General features: G+C 46.2%; 1 protein-coding gene across 2 annotated transcripts in view; it reads left to right on the top strand.

Annotated features, from left to right (window-relative positions):
- Positions 1-321: 321 nt before the first annotated feature.
- The window catches only part of ZNF507 (zinc finger protein 507), a 79,695-nt gene continuing 74,016 nt past the window's right edge, over positions 322-6,000 (top strand). Inside the window, exon 1 of one of the 2 annotated variants that reach the window (XM_056525655.1) lies at positions 322-1,181. The gene's annotated coding sequence lies outside the window, so the exon portion shown is untranslated. The remainder of the gene's footprint in view (positions 1,182-6,000) is intronic. The other variant, XM_056525653.1, reaches the window with a different exon arrangement.

The raw sequence follows: 6,000 nt of genomic DNA, 5'->3' as shown, positions 1-6,000 counted from the left end.
GCTGCCCGAACAAAAAGTTATGGGGGGCAATCCCTGGCAGTATCTTCCCACTCCACCAGCCATAATATCTCCATATTTGGTTACAGGAAGAGATCTAGTAAAGGGTTACTTTAATTTAAAAAAAAAAAAAAACTTTTGACAAACCCAGAAAATTGATTTTCTTTGGACCAGGTCTCAGTCTTGAGACCCGCTGGGATCCCTAGTTATAAGCAGGGGAAGTTTGCAGCAGTGTGCACCTTTCTGTCAATCAAATCTGACCTTTTCTCTGCATAGGTCTATGCAAACAAAAGGTCACACATAGCGTGGAGTAAAGAGCAATCCTGTGCACTTCCCCAGCTTTAACTAGTGATCACAGTGGATCTCAGGAGTGAGAACCCATGTGATCAAAACCTTTCATGTCTGGGCAACATGTCAGAAGTTGTTTTTAATGATAGTGAAACTTTAATCAAAGCCAGTGGGACAGCTTACATTCCCTGGGGATTTCCCCAATGACTCATGGTTCAGGCAGCATGAAAGTGATGACAGATTCTCTCTAATGGCATGAGCGTGTGAGCATCATTGCATTAAGGCGGGTAGGGATAGTGAAGTGGTGGCACGAACATTTTTTACTAATCGGTCCCAAAATTTTTGTAGAATTGCCCGTCTGCTGTTTCTGACTAATATTAAGGATGTATTTGCACTTTGTAGCATAGTTTTCTGTCAGGATTTTATCTTGTAAGGTGTGAAGGCAATAGATAAGAATTCTATCTCCGTCTAATGATTGTACTACACAAGGGCGGCCACCTGTAATTCTGTCCCTGCAGACAATGCTGAGAGTTGTAGTTTTTGCGCAACCTTGGAGCTACAGGTTGCAGTACTCTCATGGCTGCCGTGCTAACTCCGTCACTGTCCCCCGTCCTCCCGCCACTTTCCTCAGCCACGTCAGGTGTCACCTACAGCAGAGAAGGCAGCACACGGATATTTGAGGCGGCGACACTACGACTTCCCGCCTCTGCTCTTGCTCCGCCCTTCTTCCCCGCCGAGCCCCCGTGACGTCAAAGCCGAGGCCCACCTGACCTGTCATGTCGAGTCACGTGATCTACCTCCCGCACGCCGCCATTTTGAAACGCCTGAGAGGAAAGAGAGTGAGTTTGCTGGGCTCTGCTTCTGAGGGGGAATTATCTTATTCGTCTTCTTCTGAGGTGGGCGATCGGCGGGAGGGTGATGGGGAGAGGGCGCGGGTGTTCTCCGGTGAATCCTAGGCAGGGGAGAGGGTTGTGGGCGAGGATGGAGCTGGTAACAGGCCGTGTGTGGAGCCTCCTCTCCTGTGTGTCTATGAGGGGCCTGCCCCTTTCGAGGTTGTCACGTTGCCTGACCAAAACAAAGGCTCTAATCTAACTTACTATGTGTATGGGTCCTAACGTAATCTGTAGGGGGGCCCACAGCGGGTCATGTGCCTCGTGAATCTACAAGTCCCAGCAGAGTGTACATGAGGGTTTGCTGTAGTTGTACCTAGTGGATTCTAGGCTGATGTGGGGGAGAAAGTAGATCTACTGATGGTCTCCTAAAGTAGTGCCTTCCAACTTGTGCTTCTCAGGCTGGTACAAAACTACAACTCCCAGTGTCCACAGGCAGCTGTTGGTTCTCTGGGAATGCTGAGTTTTTCAACACATGCAAAGCCTCTATTCTAGATTATTAGTGAGGCAAGTAGCTGTAATATGTATTGTAGTAAACTCAGCTGGGAGAAGTATTCGGGTACATCCACACCTATAGTGTTTGCTGCAGATTTGATGCTGTGTAAATGAGTGAACACAGCATCACATCTGCAGTGTACAATATATATATCTCTATCTGGGGGGGGGGGGGTGACTGTACCTTTAAAGCAGTGGTCTCCAAACTGCATCCTTCCAACGGCTGTCCAGGCATGCTGGTAGTTGTAGTTTTGCAACATCTGGAGGTCTGAAGTTTGTAGATGGCTGCCTTAGGAAACAAACACATTTTTTCTGTCCCCGTTAATCACATACATTGGTATCCCACCCAAAAAGGGAGGCTGATGTATACTATTAACAGGAGCAATGGACTGTGTTCACTTCTATAGTTGAAAGGAGTCTCCTAGTGACTCCATTTGGGACGTATTGTCTATTTTTAATGGACTAATGATGGAGGCTGTTCCGCTTAAAATTGCGTATACATCCCAAAAGGAGTCACTAGGTAATTCCTTTCGACCTTAGAAGTGAATGGGGTCTGCTGCTCCGGTTAACAGTATACTGTGGCATGCTGATGGATGCAATTAACGGGGGCAGAAATGTAATGTGTTCGTACCCTTTAAATTACAGGAGTTTGTCATCTACAGAAGGAAGGTTTGAACCATGGCCCTGTCTGGTTCTGCGACTCAGGCCCTTTAATGACCGGCATGTATAGGTTGAAATAGGTTGAATTATGTTCACATGAATTAAAAAAAAACAATAATTCCGCAGCAGAAATCTGATCCAGACCCCTGGATTTTTATCGCTGACTTTGCAGGTTCTGGTGCGCTGTATTTGCACACAGATCACTCCTTATTCAATTATACAAATTGATGGGTGACTACCTTTTGCAGATTTCACATCAGGAAGTCATTCCCACCCCCAGTTACCATTGAAACCATGGGGGGGGGGGGTGATTTTACTGGGAATACATGATATTTATACGACAAGGGTTTATCTTGAAAGCAAAAAAAGTGTTACCCACCTGGGTAGTATAAATTTTGAGACCGGGGGTCTGGTACTCGTGGTCAACTTATCAGCATCATAGTGAGGCCACTGAACTCCATACACACGTGTGATGGGTGGAGCTAATCCATTAATTATTATTCTGCAAACTGCTAGGACCGCACAGGAATGTGCCGTCTCATAGATGGCTATACATTCCATGCGGAGACTGCAGAAAAAATAAATTCTTTCTGCAGAAACGGAAATCACAATTTCTGTGCCAAAAACATTGAATTTAAAGGGGTACTCCAGTGGAAAACGTTTTTTAAAAATCAACTGATTCCAGAAAGTTAAAAAGATTTTGTAAATTACTTCTATTAAAAAAATCTTATTCCTTCCAGACACTTAGTAGCGGCTGTATACTACAGAGGAAATTCTTTTCTTTTTGGATTTCTTTTCTGTCTGACCACAGTGCTATCGGTTGACACCTCTGTCCATGTCAGGTAGAAGCAAATCCCCATAACAAACATCTCCTGCTCTGGGCAGTTCATAACATGGACAGAGGTGTCGGCAGAGAGCACTGTGGTCAGACAGAAAATAAATCCCCAAATTTTCCACATTCCTCTGTAGTATACAGCCGCTAATAAGTACTGGAAGGATTAACAATTTTTAATAGAAGTAATTTACAAATCCGCTTAACTTTCTGGCACCAGTTGATTTAAAAAAAATTCCACCGGAGTACCTCTTTAACCCCTTGAGGGCCAAGCCCATTTTGGCCTCAAGGACCAGACCAATTTTATTTTTGCATTTCCATTTTTTCCTCCTCGCCTTTAAAAAAGACCCATAGACCATCCACATCCATTCCATCCACAGACCCATATGAGGGCTTGTTTTTTGCTTCACCAATAGTAATTACATCACTTATTTTACCATAAAATGTACGGCGCAACCAAACAAATATTATTTATGTGGGAAAATTGAAAAGAAAACTGTAATTTAGCAAATTTTGGAAGGTTTTGTTTTCACGCTGTACATTTTACAGTAAAAATGACATGTTTTCTTTATTCTATGGGTCCATACGATTAAAATGATACCCATGTTATATACTTTTCTATGATTGTACCGCTTAAAAAAAATCTCAAACCATTTTAACAAAATTAGTATGTTTGAAATTGCCCTATTTTGACCACCCATAACTTTCTCATTTTTCCGTATATGGGGCGGTATGAGGGCTCATTATTTTTTGTGCCATAATCTGTAGTTTGTATCAGTACAACCCCGGGGTCCACGCTACTTCTGGCTCCTTCTGCGTCCTGCATTACGCTGTGTGCAATGACGAGTGACGCACCGTCACAATCAGTGTGCACAGTGACAGCTCAGGAGGACGCCACCGGAGCCAGATGTAGAGTGGACCCCGGGCCCTGGGAACAGGTAATTATAAAACTGGGGATGGGGGGAGGCAATGGGGCCAGTGCGGTGGGGGGTGCGACGTGGGGCGGTAAGGAGCGGCGGTGGGGGGGGGGGGGGGCGTTCACGGTAGCGGTGATAGGACTCAGGAGGACCCCAGGACAGGCAGGGGGAGAGAAGCGGGTGGCGGCGACGGTCTATGGCACCGCAAAAGCCGCTGCAGTTCATTGATTTAAAGCGCCCGCTTTAAATTAGTGATCTACAGCAGTGTCGCGGGGGGGGATAAATAGCCGATAACTTATACCGGAATATCGGTATAAATTATCGGCTGTCGGCCCTAACCTCCATAGATTATCGGTATCGGCCCTAAAAAGAACGATACCGGTCGATCCCTAGTTCAGCAATAACAAATATGTGTATTCATTTATTTTATTTTTTACGCTTTTTGGGGGTAAAATGGGGAAAAACGGACGTTTTACCTTTTTTGGGTGGCAATTTTTCCCATTTTTTTTTTTACTTTTTTTAATTTTTTTTTTTTTTTACTTTCAATTTTACACTTTTTGTCCCCATAGGGGACTATCTATAGCAATTATTTGATCGCTAATACTGTTGAGTGCTATCCATAGGGCACAGCACTGATCAGTATTATCGGTCATCTTCTGCTCGTCTGCTCGATCTTAGACCAGAGCAGAAGACCCCAGGAGATGGCAAAAGCCAGGTGAGGGGACCTCCGGCTGCCATGCTGGATGACTGGATCCCTGCGGCAGCACTGCGGGCAATCCGATCATCCATTTAAAGTACCGCACTGCCGTAGATGCCATGATCTGTATTGATCACGGCATCTGAGGGGTTAATGGCCGACATCCGTGTGATCGCTGATGTCCGCCATTACCGGTGGGTCCCTGGCTGTTGATAGCAGCCGGGACCTGCCGTGCATGAACGGAATGGTGCTCGCGGTCATGGCGAAGCGTAAATGTATGTCTTGGTGCGTTAAGTACCACGGCACCGTGACACACATTTATGTCCATTGCAGAATTCGCCACAGAAATTCCGACGTGTGAATATAGACAGAGCGGTCAGTCACTGAGTAGGACCACACACGTGAATACTCAATTCCCACGAATCTATCAATTTGCTCAGCTCCTTCACCTTGATTACCTGATACCTGCAGACTGGATTAAATTTTCAACATGACCGGCTCCTTTAAAGAGGATCTGTGGTCAAGCCAGAAAAATAAAAATTTTGGTCTAATCATATAGCCATGGGTCCCCCGATCACTCACCTTTAATTTTTTTTTACAGTTTCTTGATACACAGTTCCTGACATGGACAGAGGTGTCAGCAGAGAACACTGTGGTCAGGCAGAAAAGACATTTGAAAAGAACTTCCTCTGTAGTAGGGATCGACCGATTATCTGTTTGGCTGATATTCACGATTTTGGACGTTTTTGGTATCGGCAATTACCTTGCCGATAATACCCCCGCATCACCACCGTACCGCCCCGGCCAGAGAGCGCCGCCGCCGCTACCCCATTGCCTCCCCCATCCCCGGTTTTATAATTGCCTGTTCCCAGGGTCCGCGCTACTTCTGGCTCCTGCGGCGTCCTGTGTAACGCTGTGCGCTTCGCAGTGACGAGTGATGTCCTCAATGCGACGTCACCATCAGTGTGCACAGTGACAGCTCTGGATGCTGCCGTAGCCAGAAGTAGCCGGGCCCTGGGAACAGGTAATTACAAAACCGGGAATGGGGGAGGCAATGGGGTGGTGGTGGTGGTTGGACTAGGGAGGACCCCAGGACAGGCAGAGGAAGAGAAGTAGGCGGCAGCGGTCCCCAGGACAGTCTTTAAATCAATGATCTGCAGCGGCGTTGCCTTGGGGGGGGGGGGGGGGGCAATAAATAGCCAATAAGTTATACCGGTATATCGG

Source organism: Hyla sarda, chromosome 6 (genome assembly GCF_029499605.1).
Source record: "Hyla sarda isolate aHylSar1 chromosome 6, aHylSar1.hap1, whole genome shotgun sequence".
NCBI lineage: Eukaryota > Metazoa > Chordata > Amphibia > Anura > Hylidae > Hyla > Hyla sarda.
This window is presented reverse-complemented; position numbering and strand designations above follow the sequence as displayed.